General features: G+C 48.6%; 1 long non-coding RNA gene across 1 annotated transcript; it reads right to left on the reverse strand.

The window, feature by feature from the left end:
• Positions 1–7,055: 7,055 nt before the first annotated feature.
• Positions 7,056–12,901, reverse strand: LOC135405173 (uncharacterized). Its single transcript, XR_010425772.1, has 3 exons — positions 12,767–12,901; positions 8,025–8,276; positions 7,056–7,542 (listed from the first exon to the last, which is right to left on the reverse strand). It is a non-coding gene; the product is annotated as an uncharacterized LOC135405173 (long non-coding RNA).
• Positions 12,902–14,396: the final 1,495 nt, after the last annotated feature.

Genomic DNA, 14,396 nt, shown 5'->3' on the forward strand with positions numbered 1-14,396 from the left:
GCACGAGACCTCAACTGTGTCAGAACCCTTATTGCAGTGCCCAGTCCCATTTCCCTTCCCCCACGGACCGTGGCAAGGACCAGCTCACATCTCCTCAGGCATGAGCAGACACACACGGGGCAGAGGCCCTTCCGCTGCACCGACTGCGGGAAGGGCTTCAATCAGAACTGCACTCTCGTCACCCACGAGCGCAGCCACACCGGGGGAGGCCCTACAAGGGTGGGGAGAGCTTCACCCACAGCTCTGCCTTGACCAAATGAAGCCAGGTAAAACTTGGCAAGTGAATTTAGTAGAGCACTACAAGAATTAGAGAGTTAAACACCAAATGCAGGCCTTAAACAAAGGCATAGAGAACTTAGTATTGAAATAGCGGAGGCAATAAATTCACTAGAATACAGGACACTCTGACATGAGGGAACATGGGCATGAACGGGGAGAACTAGAAATGCTAGCACACACAAAAAAGGACATATGGAAGAAAACAAAGGGAGATAAGAAAAGGGACAAGCCAAGAAATCAGGTACTCTTGCCAGATACTGAAAATCCCTGCCAAATGCACAAGGAAACTACCCAAATTAGGGAAGGTTCAAAAGTTTATGAAGATGATGATGAAAGGACACTTGAGTTCATGATGAAGTAAGACAGGAACGACCACCGAAGTGCTCCCCAAATTAAAGACCACACCTCTAACTCTGCCTCAACTCCGCCTGTTATGAATATTGAAAGTAGATGTTGCAATGTAATGAATATTCATAATATGTGATGCAATTGCTTGGCAAAAAGTGTATAAAAAGTTCAATTGTAAGTTTCTTGATGGAGCAGGCTGTCCAGGGTGACCTGGCTGCTCCCTGGCCGTAAATAAATACCTCCTGCTTATAGACTGAAAATTCTGTCTCGGAGCAGTTACTCTGCACCTTCTTTGGGGCACAAATTGGCATCACAAACACCAATGGACCCACTGGTAAGGGAAGCCCTTTGAGTGCCCCCATTGGGGGAAGAGCTTTGGCTGCTGCTTCCACCCTGCATGAACCCCCTGAAGGTGAGGCAACCCCTGGAGCCCAGTGACTGTCTGTCCATCCCCTTCTACTGAAAGGGCCAGTCCCCTTTCACAGGGGCAGGTTCTTACAACAGAACCCTCCTTGGAGGGGTGTGTGGAGATTCCTGCCTTGGCTGGGGACCCCCCAAAGTCACTCCTCGAGGTTGAGGGCAGAGATCTCCCCACGAGCGTTGGTCTGGGGAAGTTACATCCATCTCTAAGAATTGGCCACTTCACAAGCCAAAAGGCAAGTGGAGATTAACTAGGCACTACCGACTCCTTAATGCAAACACAGGGCCCCTTACTGCAGCAGTCCCAAATATTGCTGAACTAATGGCTACCATACAACAACAAAACCACCAAATCATGGCCACTGTTGATGTCAAAGACGTGTCTTTTATGCTTCCCCTGTGGGACCAAGATCAGGAGTGTTTTGCTTTCCCGTGGGAAGGCCAGCAGGACACTTTAACCTGCCTCCTACAAGACTGAAGCATTCACCCACTCTACCACACCACACTCTGGCACCAGAATTGTAATTCATTCCTCTTGCACGAGGAGTAAAAGTATACCAATACACTGATGACATTTTGGTAGCAGGAGATGAAACTGCACCTGGACAGTCAACCCAAACACACATTATTAAACATCTCCCTCCTGAAAAAGTACAACTGCCTTCGCAAGAAGTGAAACTCCTGGGAATATGGTGGAGGGGAGGAATGGTCTGTATTCCCCCGGATACGCTCACTGCCCTAGACCAAATTAAAAGGCCTGCAGCATGATCCTTAGATCCTAGTATTTACAATTTAGCGTCATTTCTAACCACCCTTTGTGTCAAATTCCTGAAACTCTGTTTAATGTTCTTTTCCAAAGAAAGATTTTAGCAAGAACACCCAGTCTGGAGGAGATGCACCTAGACAACATAACACACACATTGTTTGATATAACCTGACTTGTGGAAACAAACCCCAAAACTCACAGAGTACTGAGTAGGTATGTTTATGCAGGCACCGGGTGCATAGGGAATATCTCTGCCCACTATGCCACCTACTCCCTTTGTTTGGCCCTTTTACATCATACAATGTTACATAGACATTAATTGTGTTACAGATGCAGTCAGCAAATTCCTGACAACTGGGAGGGGAAGTCATTAACATACACCACACCTCCGACTCCGCCTCGGAATGCCCCTTGAGGGTCTTCATTTGGGGGTCTTTTGGATGAAGTAAGAGTCTTCCTCGGCTCTAAACTTTTCACCTTTGCTAAGAATTGCTGAGCTGGCACTGTCCAATCACCTCCAAACTGGTATCATCTCTAGGAACCTTTCTTTAGCAGTCTTCAAGGTCCCTCTTCTTAAGCCTCAAAGCCCCTTATGGAAACCCCAAGGTTTTCTGCTCCTGCTACAGTTCTCATTATAAACTTAACTATATCCTGTCTGTGAATTAACACAAGTAAGCAAGGCCTATTCCAATTTAACAGTATTATATCTAAAATTAACTCTAGGAAGTATCTAAGGCCACAATCTTTTATCACCATTCTAGATTTTGATCACCCCTTATCAAACTTTAGACTAAACTAGTAGAGAACACCCAGGATCCTTGAAAGAGGGCCGAGCAGGACAGAGAGGGATGATGAAGATGAAGGAGGGACCAACTCTTGTTTTCTTGAGACCACCAACCCAATTTGGGGAGGTGTGCCTAGGGGAGGGCCTGAAGGCGGGAGGGGGGATGTACAGTCTTTGGGCCAGGATGTAATGGTTAGATAGGACAATTAGCCAGTATTATAAAATTGTAACAGCTATTCTGCGTGTGTGTGATGAATATATTTTATGCACCTTAAGGCCTTAAATAAAGACCTGCTCTCTGCCTTACTTCAACAAACTCTCCAGAGAATTTTCCTTTCACTTTAGGCAACAGTAGCCTCTCACCAAGAGACTGAAATCCCAACTGGAATGACAAGGCAGAAGAACTGGCCAGACTAGCCCCACCACACGTAAAAACTCCAGCAGAAAACTGGGACCAATTATTAGAGTGGTTGCACTCAAAGCAAAAGCACACAGGGGCACAAGATCTAGACAAACAAGCAGGAAGTAGAGGATGGCAGTAACTCCTGAGATGGCTCATACCTGCATATCTGCATGGGAAGTGTTGAGTCCGACTAGAGCATCATCCCCTACAACAACCTCCCTTGCACATAAGAGACAGGAAGAGACCGGGGGACACACAGCAGCTGGACTATACTGGACCTTTCTGGAAATCAGAAGGAAAGCAATATGTGTTGGTAGGAGTGGAAGTCAGATCAGGACTGGGACAAGCTGAGGCTTTCCCTCCAGCAACTGGGGCAAACACTCTGGAACCTCTTAAAGCAGGCTTCAGTTTCTTCCCCAAACCTGTGTCAATTCAATCAGACAACAGGTCATATTTCACAGCTACAGTCCAAGACTGGCCCAAAGAAGAAGGAGTTCAGTGGGTATTCCACACACCACATTATCTGCAAGCTAATGGCATAGTCCAGGCAAAAATAGCTCACACTGTTGTATCTTAATTTACAGTAAAGTTAAGCAATACCTACGGCTGCAGGGCTGCCACAAGCCAGTTGGATCAGGGCAGACAGTACGTGGGGATGACAACTGGGGCTCAGATCATCACGTGTCACATAACGTCGACTTCTGGACAAAATTCTACCATTCTGACCAAGGTGGACAGGCCACCTTCATGTAACCCGGAAAAGGAACATACATTTCTATGTGTTCAATAAACAGCCAAATGCCTCGTCATCTAATTAGTGATGTGCATGAACAGATGAAGGACATTCCCACTGTCCCTACCTACTACCCAGTGAAACCACAGCCAAGGGAACGGGCTTGGCAGAATCAGCAGGGAAAGAAGACCCTGTTGAGTTTGACTCTAGTCTGGCACTGGGAAGAGACACGAGAGGTGTAGAATAAGTGGGAGGCCGGGCACGTGCTCGGCAGTGCAGGGTGACCCACCCACCGGTGTCCCGGCCGTCGGTGAAATACCACTACTCTGATGGTTTTGTCACTCACCCAGTGAGGGAGGGGTGAGCCCCGAGGGGGGCTCTCACTTCTGGTACCAAGTGCCCAGGGCCCGGGGGCCTGGCATCAATAGCAGGGCACGTGGGAGGCCTCTCGTTGCCTTCCCTTCCCTCTGCGGGGATACGCGGGGCTGGAGGCTCGGTGGAACTCACCGTTGTAGGAGCCCAAACCCAGCTGCCAGCAGAAAGGGGCTTAGTGGGCTTGAACAGTAAACCTTTGACAACAAGGACTGAGAGAAATCCCGTGACCTGAGGGACTGGACCTTCCTCACAAGACCTGGTGATGCACAACCATGTGGCTTAGCCTGGCTCCTGCAGCAAAATAAGAAAGGACTTTGAGATGGTTTTATCAGACCACGTTTAAACCCTTTATCCTCTTCCCCCCATGTAATCCTGGCTGAGGGAAAGATTAATCAATTAAGTAACTTCAGTAAAAACTTGTGGAATTCCCTTATTATCATGACCTGTCCTCCTCATTAACATGCCCAACCCCCAAGGCCCTTAAATCACGTTTCGCTCTTCAATAAAGTATTCCAGTTTCTCGCCTCCACCTGCAATCACTTAGTTATCGACTCGCCGTTCACCGTCACAGAGGGTGGCAGTGGCAGCTGGACCCTCGCCACTCCCAGACCATGGAAGTTCTCCATCTATGGCTGGCATCAGCAGTGATACCAGACATGGTGAGGTGCTGCTGGACTATTTTAATACCAAAGTCAACCAGACCAGAACGCCTGAAGGACATCAGCAACTCACAGCCCATTACCATTGGATCAATCACTTTAAGCCTCTTTTCCAGAACAATGACAGCAAAGCTGGCCAAGGCATGTCCCATTAATCTCAGGCAGAGAGGATTTAGAAGACAGGCAGGATGCTCCAAAAATCCCAAACTGTTACAACTGCTAATCTGAAATGCTAAGAACACAGAGGACTGCGAGTGCTATTGGTTGATATCGCAAAGGCCTTTGATACCATGAGCCATCAGCACATCCTAAGGGCTCTGAAACAGAAGGGAGGAGACCCTCCTATTATCACCTTGTTTAAGAACCTGCATAAGAACATCTACACACGTATAGACACAAAGAATGAACACATCGATCACATCCACATACAAAGTGCTGTGAAACAAGGTGATCCAATGTTGTTGCTTCTATTCAGTTTGCCTGTAGACCCTCTGCTGTGCAAGCTGCAAGAGTGTGGAAAAGGGTACCAACAGGGAGGGAACACTGTAACAGCAACACCCTTCACTGATGACTTGGTCCTATTAAATGGATCCTGGGAAGGCATAAAAAACAACATCAAAATCCTACAGACCTTCTGCAGGACACAGGGAGAAAAGTGCCACGGCTTCTACACCAAGCCAACTAAGGATTCGTACACCGTCAGTGACTGTCCAGCACAGACCCTTAACTGCACACCCCTCAATGGGATTGAACCCAGCAGTTCTGAGAAATATCTGGGCCAGCAGATTGACCCCTGGACTGGTAGAGATACACCAGAACTATCTGCAAAATTAACAAATTGATCACAGTGGATCAATAAGGCACCGCTGAAACCATTACAGAAAACTGACATCTGCAAAACTTATCCCATCCCCACATTCACCCACTTGGGCCCCACACTGATGTGAAAGCAGGGTTCCTCCAGTCCCTGGACCTACAGATACGATCCACTGTCAAGGAATGGCTGCATTTGCCACCGAGCACATCTCACATCATCCTAAATTCAAGCACAAGGGGTGGAGGTTTGGGTGTCACCAGGTTGACAGGATTGATCCCAAGTGCACAAGCCCAAAGATGGCAGAGACTGGCTCAGTCTTCAGATGAAACAGTCAAAACAATTCTGAAAATAAAAGAAATCAAACAAGCAGATGAAAAGCTATGGATAAAAGCTGGAGGAGACAAAGAAAAGAGCCAACAATATTGGAACCCAAACCAGTAATCCAACTATCCAACAATGGGGATGAGAAAAGAACATCAGCTTTCTGAAACCCTGAAACTGGAGAGCAACAGAATTTACAAAATGGACCAAGCTGGTATCCCAGCACCTGGGCATTACCAACTTTGAAAGGGGTGGGACCAGCAACTTTGGGATCAACAACTACAGAGGCATCACCCACACAAAGCCTAGAACAGCACTGCAATTGAGAGCCAACGTTTACCCCACAAGACAGTTCCTGGCAAGGGGTAGACAAGCAAGGTACATCAAATCCTGCAGACACTGCCAGGCTGAGAAGGAAACATGCTCCCACATCATCAGGAACTGCCCAGCCTTGCAGGAGGCAAGACTTAAAAGGCACAACTGTATCTGTGGTACCTTATCAAAGGAAGCTAAAGAGAAAAATTGGGTGGTGTTTCAGGAACCACACAGAAGAGATAACAACAGTTCCATAAATGGCACCTCATATTTGTGAAGGACAACCAAGCATAGGGGGTGGATGTCACTGTGATACTGACACATCTTTGGAAGACACTGCAATGGAAAAACTAGGAAAATACCAACAAATTTAGGATCTGACAAATGCAGCAGACATTGTATTTATGGGCTTTCCCCTTGGAGCACAGGGGAAAATGAGGAACTTTTGAGGGACCTGTGTTTCTCCAAATGGAACAAAGAGAAGACAGCCCAGGGCCTGCCCTCCAGAGCACTCCTTACCTCTGCAGATATTGTACAATGTTTGGGAGCAAAGCACGTACTGTTGTATCCCCTTAGTTCACAACAAAGTCTCACAGCACTTCAAGTGAGTGCTGTGAATGCAGAGCCACCACAATCCAGTTAAATCTGGCCTGGACAGTAGGTGGGGATGACAATGAAATCAGATCATGATGTGTCACATACCACCAATCTGTGACAAAATTCTACCAAGCCTGACCAAGGTGGACAGGCCACCTTCACTTAATCCAGAAAAAGAGCACACAGAAATTATATCTGCTATTATATGTGCCTGATAAATAGCCAAATGCCTTGTCATCTAATTAGTGATGAGCATGAATGCAGGAATGAGATTCCCACTGTCCCTACTGACTATCCAGCAAAACCACAGCCAAGGGAACTGAATCACCAAGGAAAGAAGTCCCTGTGGAGCTTGACTCCAGTCTGGTGCTGTCAAGAGACACGAGAGCTGGAGAACAAGGAGGAGGCCGGGCACACGCTACTCTGATGGTTTTGTCACTTACCCACTGGGGGGGGGGACAAGCCCCGAGGGGGGCTCTCACTTCTGGCACCAAGCACCTGGGCTCCAGGGACCAGGCAACAATGGGAGTGCACATGGGAAGCCACTGGTGGCTTTTGCTTCCCTGGGTGGGATCCGCGGGGCTGGGGCTGGGCTGCGATGGGGGAACCCACCGTCACAGGGGGTGGCAGTGGCAGGCGGCCCCTCGCTGATCAGTGCAGGGGTCCGGCTGCTCCCATCTCCCACCACACAGGAGACCTGGTGGCCCTCGAGCCAGGGCACCCACCTGTGATAAATAAATAATTGCGATCCGTGAAACGAATGGGTGATTACATCAAAATAAAACAAACGGCTTGTAAAACTTAATTACACCCCCATAAAGAAATAAAACAGACCCTTACAAGGTCAAGAGGCCTAAAATCTCCTTACTATCCTAAGAATAAAATATGGTAGAACTTTAAATCTTTAGGTGCCTGTTCGTCCAAGAATGCATGAATTATGACCGGCTGTAAAGATAACACTTTTAACTTTAGCTGTAAGAAAACCCATATATTAAATACTTAGCAAAAACCTGTAGAATGTATATATATATGATATAATTAATATGCACAAAATAATTAAGATAAATACTAAATGTACCCTGTAATATGTGTGCAGATTTAGGAAACTGGTCCCCACCTCTGTCACCCAGCCAGGTGCTTGCTTTTTCCATATAATAAACTATCATTCAAAAACTTATAGGAACTCGAGACTTTGTTTATCACCCACCCTTGGCACGCCTGGGCTGGGTGGGGCAGACATGGCATCCCACTCCCGTGCCCCGTTTCCCCCTGCCTGGTGGATCCCGCTGCCGCAGGTCCTGCTCCCCGTTCCTGGGTTCCCCTGGGCTCCGGGAACGGACTTGGCCTGGCCGCTAGAGGAGTGTCTTCCATCCGGATGGGATTCGGGGTTTTTCAATGCCTTTAGTCTTTCATCTGCTCCTCTCCTCTCCACGGCCAAAGGGACAGCACTCTGGCTCGCCTGTGAACAAAGGCAATCAAAGGCAGTCATCTCATTAAGTATTAAATCAATAAATGACCAATCAGAATATTGGTTTCTAACAATCATTTCAAAATGTTTCACTATCTCACTGGAATCATCTCGGTACCCCTTAACCACTCCCTTCCAATTATCAAGATCTGCTGTACTCAAAGGGACCTTTACTCTCACCACCTCTCCTGCCCGTCCTACTCCCTGCCCAAGGGGGGCCCGGAGGGGGGGGCTTTTGGCTCCTTTTACTCCTCCTGTGCGGTGATGGGGGTGCTGCCGCTGGCTCCTGCTTCACTGCCATCACTGCTGGATTCATCTCCTGATGCCACTGCAGGGGCTTCAGGTCCCGCGGGGGGGAACTGGGGGTGTGCTGCTCTCAATTCTTCCCGATCTATAACCCCGGGAGACATAGGGTCTCTCCCTTTCCTTGTTTTAAGGCACCTTTGCCCGATGCTGCATGATGAGCAGCACCTTTTTATCTTTTGCTTCTCTTTCCCCCCGTCCTTTTCTAATGCTATTAACAGGGGATCCTGGAGTGAAACGTTTCTCCTGCAATCTCTCTGCCATTCTGGATGGTTTCTCAAACAGAAAAACCTATCTCCACATATTGCCTCGTTACCTTTTCCATTACGCCTTAAAAATAACATTAATTGCAAAACTGTATTATAATTTAAAGTTCCATTCGGCAGCAAACTTTCTCCCTCGTCTCATTTATACAAAGGCCACCATTACCTGCAAGATTTAATAGATTTAATCGTGTTAGCCTTATTGACACCACTTCCACTCACACCACCCAGATCTCTCCAATGGCTTAAAATACAGCCCGGAGGACTCTTTTTCACAACTTTCTTACTCTGGCTATTTCCCACAGTAATTTACAGGTGCTTTTCTACCTCCTTGCCTTTTATCAACCCTTAAATACAACTGTTTTTTAAGTTAGGAAATGCGGGAAATAAATACTGGGAAATTGATGAAAATTAGTGCCACAGAAAATAAAAACTCCTAATCGCACTGCCTGCACCAGACACTGAGATGTTAACAAGTGCGAATTAAAATGAGTGCTACAGAACAATAAGAAACTCTTTTCTTACCACACTGCTTGCAGCAAACATTAAGATGTTAATAGCTGTTAATTAAAACTCGTGTCACAAAAAGAATAAGAAAACTTTTCCCATTCACACAACCTACACCAGACACCGAAATGCCAACACTTGCTAATTAAAATCGCTGCTATAAGACAATAACAAGACTTCTCTCACAGCACCTACACTGAGTTGCCAACACCTCCTGATTAAAATCGGTGCTGCAAGACAAAACAAGGAAACTTCTCACTCACACCACCCCCACCAGACGCTCAGATGCCAACGCGTGCCCATTAAAATCGGTGCTGCAAAACAAAAAGAAAACTTTTCTCACTCACAGCATCTAACCCAGACAATAAAATACCAACACGTGTCGATTAAAATCGGTGCTGCAGGACAAGAAAAAATTTCTCACTCGCAGCAGCCACACCAGACACTGAGATGCCAACACCTGCTGATTAAAATCGCTGCTACAGGACAAGAACACTGCTCTCACAGTACCTACACCAGACATTCAGACACCAACACGTGCCCATTAAAATCGCTACAAGACAATAACAAAACCTCTCTCACAATATCCCCACCAGACACTCAAATGCCAACACGTGCCCATTAAAATCGGTGCTGCAGTAGAAGAAAAAATCTTCTCTCACTCGCAGCACCTACCCCAGACACCGAGATGCCAACACGTGCGATTAAAATCGCTGCTACAAGACAAGAAAGAATCTTCTCTCACTCACAACACCCCTACCAGACACTCAGACGCCAACACGTGTCGATTAAAATTGCTCCTACAAGACATCTTCTCTCACTCACACCGGACACTAAGCCAACAGCTCCTGATTAAAATCGCTGCTAGAACACAAGAAAACTGCTCTCACAGCATCTGCTGCAGAGACGCCAACACGTGCCGATTAAAACCGATGCTACAGGACAAAAAGAAAACTTTTCTCACTCACAGCATCTAACCCAGACAATAAAATACCAACACGTGTCGATTAAAATCGGTGCTGCAAGACAAGAAAAAATTTCTCACTCGCAGCAGCCACACCAGACACTGAGATGCCAACAGCTGCTGATTAAAATCGCTGCTACAGGACAAGAACGCTGCTCTCACACTACCTACACCGGACATTTAGACACCAACACGTGCCCATTAAAATTAGTAGTACAACACAAGAAAACTTCTCTCCCTCACAGCACTCACACTGGACACTCAGATGCCAGCACGTGGTGATTAAAATCGCTGCCACAAGACAAGAACACTGCTCTCACACTACCTACATCAGACACCGAGATGTCAACACCTGCCGATTAAAATCGCTGCTACAGCACAAGAAAAAAATCTTCTCTCACTCGCAGGACCCACACCAGACACTCAAATGCCAACACCTCCTGACTAAAATCGCTGTTACAGGACAAGGAAACTTCTCTCACTCGCAGCACCTGCCCCAGACACTCAGATGCCAACACGTGCGATTTAAATTGCTCCTACAAGAAAATTTCTCTCACTCACAGCACTCACACCGGACACTCAGATGCCAACACCTGCTGATTAAAATCGCTGCTAGAACACAAGAAAACTGCTCTCACAGCATCTACTGCAGAGACGCCAACACGTGCCGATTAAAATCGATGCTACAGGACAAAAAGAAAACTTTTCTCGCTCACACCATCTAACCCAGACAATAAAATACCAACACGTGTCCATTAAAATCGGTGCTGCAGGACAAGAAAAAATTTCTCACTCGCAGCACCCACACCAGACACTGAGATGCCAACAGTTGCTGATTAAAATCGGTGCTGCAGGACAAGAAAAAATTTCTCACTCGCAGCAGCCACACCAGACACTGAGATGCCAACACCCGCTGATTAAAATCGCTGCTACAGGACAAGAACGCTGCTCTCGCAGTACCTACACCAGACATTCAGACGCCAACACGTGCCCATTAAAATCGGTGCTACAAGACAATAACGACTTCTCTCACAGCACCCACACTCAGACGCCAACACCTGTTGATTAAAATCACTGTTTTAAGAACACTGCTCTCACAATACGTACACCCGACACTCACATGGCAACACGTGCCCATTAAAATCGGTGCTACAGGATAACAAAAAATCTTCTCTCACTCGCACCACTTATGCCAGACACTCAGATGCCAACACGTGCCCTTTTACCAACCCTTAAACGCAACTCTAATTTTAGTTAGGAAATGTGGGAAATAAATTGTCGGAAGCTGATGAAAATTAGTGCCACAGATGATAATAAAAACTTCTCATCACACTGCCTACACCAGACACTGACATATTAATAAGTACTAATTAAAATTAGTGTCACAGAACAAGAAAAAAGCCTTTTCTGGCCGCACTCCTTGTATCAGACACTAAGATATTAACAGCTGCTGATTAAAACTCGTGTCACAAAAATAGAAGACAACTTTTGCCATCCACAATACCTACACCAGACACTGAAATGGCAACACGTGCCCATTAAAATCGCTGCTACAAGACAAGAGTAAAACTTTTCTCATAGTACAGCACCTACACCAGACACTGATGCCAACACGTGCTGATTAAAATCTGTGCTATAAAACAAGGAAACTTCTCTCACTCACAGCACTCACACCAGACACTCAGATGCCAACACGTGCCCATTAAAATCCGTGCTACAAGACAATAAGAAAACTTCTCTCACAGCAGCTACACCAGACACTGACAGCTATACTTCACACACTCTGCACTCACCAAACTTCTGAAATAATTTATTAAGACCCACAAGCTTTGCCTTACACACCGTACACGACCTCCGAAACAGAAACAATTTACCGGGACACACACGACCTCCGAAACAGAAACAATTTACCGGGACACACACGACCTCCGAAACAGAAACAATTTACCGGGACACACACGAACTCCGAAACAGAAACAATTTACCGGGACACACACGAACTCCGAAACAGAAAGCGGCTTACAGGTACTTTCCAGTGACCGGTCACCCGAAACCAAATTACACGAAACAAATACCTTCAATTGGTCGCACGAGGTCCCCGTCTGCTCCCGCAGCGAGCCCAGGGAAGTGAGGAGTCCCTTCGGCAAAATCCCGAGGGCGCCCCAGGGAGTCCCTGCCTCCAGCGGAGTCTGCAGCCGAGCACAGGGTGACTCCCGCCTGGCTGGCCGGAACTGAGGCCGGCAAAAGCCGACGGTAGGAAAACCCAATAGCCACAGGTCCTATTAAGCCGCTATTTGTTTATTACGGCGCAGGGCGAAAACAGGGCACCTCCAACCAACACGAGCATACCCTCCCCCCTCACAGCTTCCCTTTCCTACAACTACGTCATAGATATTCATTGTTATTTTACATATTCATCGCGCATTTACATATTCATGACGTACCCGAGACTGGGCGGTGTTCGATGTCAATCTCGGCACACGCCTTCTGCCGCCTGCGCGCTTCTCTCCCGTGGCCGTCTCGGGCGGTCGTAGGGGATGAAGGCTCAGAGTCTTCCTCTCTCCGAACTGTCCCCTCGCTCTCGGAGCATGCGCAGTCTCTCAGCACCGGCCCCTGGCGGCAGCTCCTCATTGGCTGCCCGGCTCTCGGTGTCCCATTGGTTGTCTGTTGGTTACGCTTGGCTGCACCGCGCGCTCTCCCATTGGCTGCCTCTGGGCGCCTCCCCATTGGCTGCCCCTCTTCCCGCCATCCCGCAGCTTTCCCATTGGCTGCCTCTGGGCACCTCCCCATTGGCTGCTCCCCGCCCACACGGCTGCTCCCTTAGCGACCGCCCCGGAACCTGAGAACTGCACTTACTCAGCTCTGCAGCTTCAATTGTCCCTTAGCAGCAGCAGCGTAACATCTTCTCCACAGCAACTTAACATTTTCCCTTGTCGGGGCGACCCCACAGCACCAAAAAGGCTCCCAGCGACGCAACCCCAGCTGTGCTTCGCACAGAGACCCCGCCCGGCCCCGCCGGCAGCGCCCCCGGCCCGTGCCCAGCCTCCCCTCTGCTCCGGGCTTCGCGCCCAGCGCCGAACGCCTTCGCCTCCCCCCGCGCCGCCTCCTCCTCGCCCCGGCGCTGCCGCTGCCGCCGCCCCGGGGCGCGGGGACCGCCTTGGCCGCCCCGCTCCGGCCCCGCCGCTGGGAGGGGGGAGGGCGGGGCGGCCCCGACCCGTGCGCGGGGCCTGAAAGGCGGCGGGGGAGGAGAGGAGAGCGCGGCGGGGGCTGTGTCTGCACCGGGCCGGGCCCGGAGCTTGAACACTGTTTGTTTGGGACGGCCGAGAGCGCTGCGGGAAAGCTGGCCAAGAAAGCCGGAGCAGAAACCTGTTTTGGGGCTTTTGGAACAACCCCTTTCGCGGGAGCGGCAAACCCCGAAAGGCTGTGTGCTCCCCTGTGCTTTGGGACCCGCCTGACCGCCCTGGGGGGCCCAGGCACCTCTGTGAGGATTTTATCGCTTGGAGCAAGGGAGTTACCTCCGGGCAGCAGATAAAGAGAACATCGCAGCACCCTGCAGGAGAAAGTTGTTTCTTCCCACGTTAAAGCTTTTCCCTGGCAGCGAGAGTTTCCTTGAGTGGGCATTAAGGTTTTCCATCCTCGGTGTTTCTTCGAATGTTTTCTACACCTACACTCTGTGTGTGTGTCTGTGTGTATGTCTGGGAGTCTCTGTGTGTCTGTGTCTCTTTGTGTCTGTGTTGCAGCAGTGGCGGGGCCCGGCCTTTGCAGGATGGCAGCTCCATGTCTGGAGAGATTTATTTCATTGAAAAACTGACAAGAAAAAACCAAACCAAACCAAAATGCAGTGCTGGAAAAGGGAAACAAACAACACCAGCACCCCCTCCAACATCCCTTCCCCCGCCCCCCTCTGCCTCCCACGCCCAAAAATAAAAAAAAATACATAAATAAAGAAGTAACTACAGCCACTCCCCACCACCAACACAAAAAGAAATACCTCCCTTCACACCGCTATGGCACCAGTACGGGCCAGTATGAGATGAGTACAGACCAGTAGGGACCTGTACAGACCAGTCTGGG

The sequence above is a fragment of the Pseudopipra pipra genome, chromosome W (assembly GCF_036250125.1).
Source record: "Pseudopipra pipra isolate bDixPip1 chromosome W, bDixPip1.hap1, whole genome shotgun sequence".
NCBI classification, from domain to species: domain Eukaryota; kingdom Metazoa; phylum Chordata; class Aves; order Passeriformes; family Pipridae; genus Pseudopipra; species Pseudopipra pipra.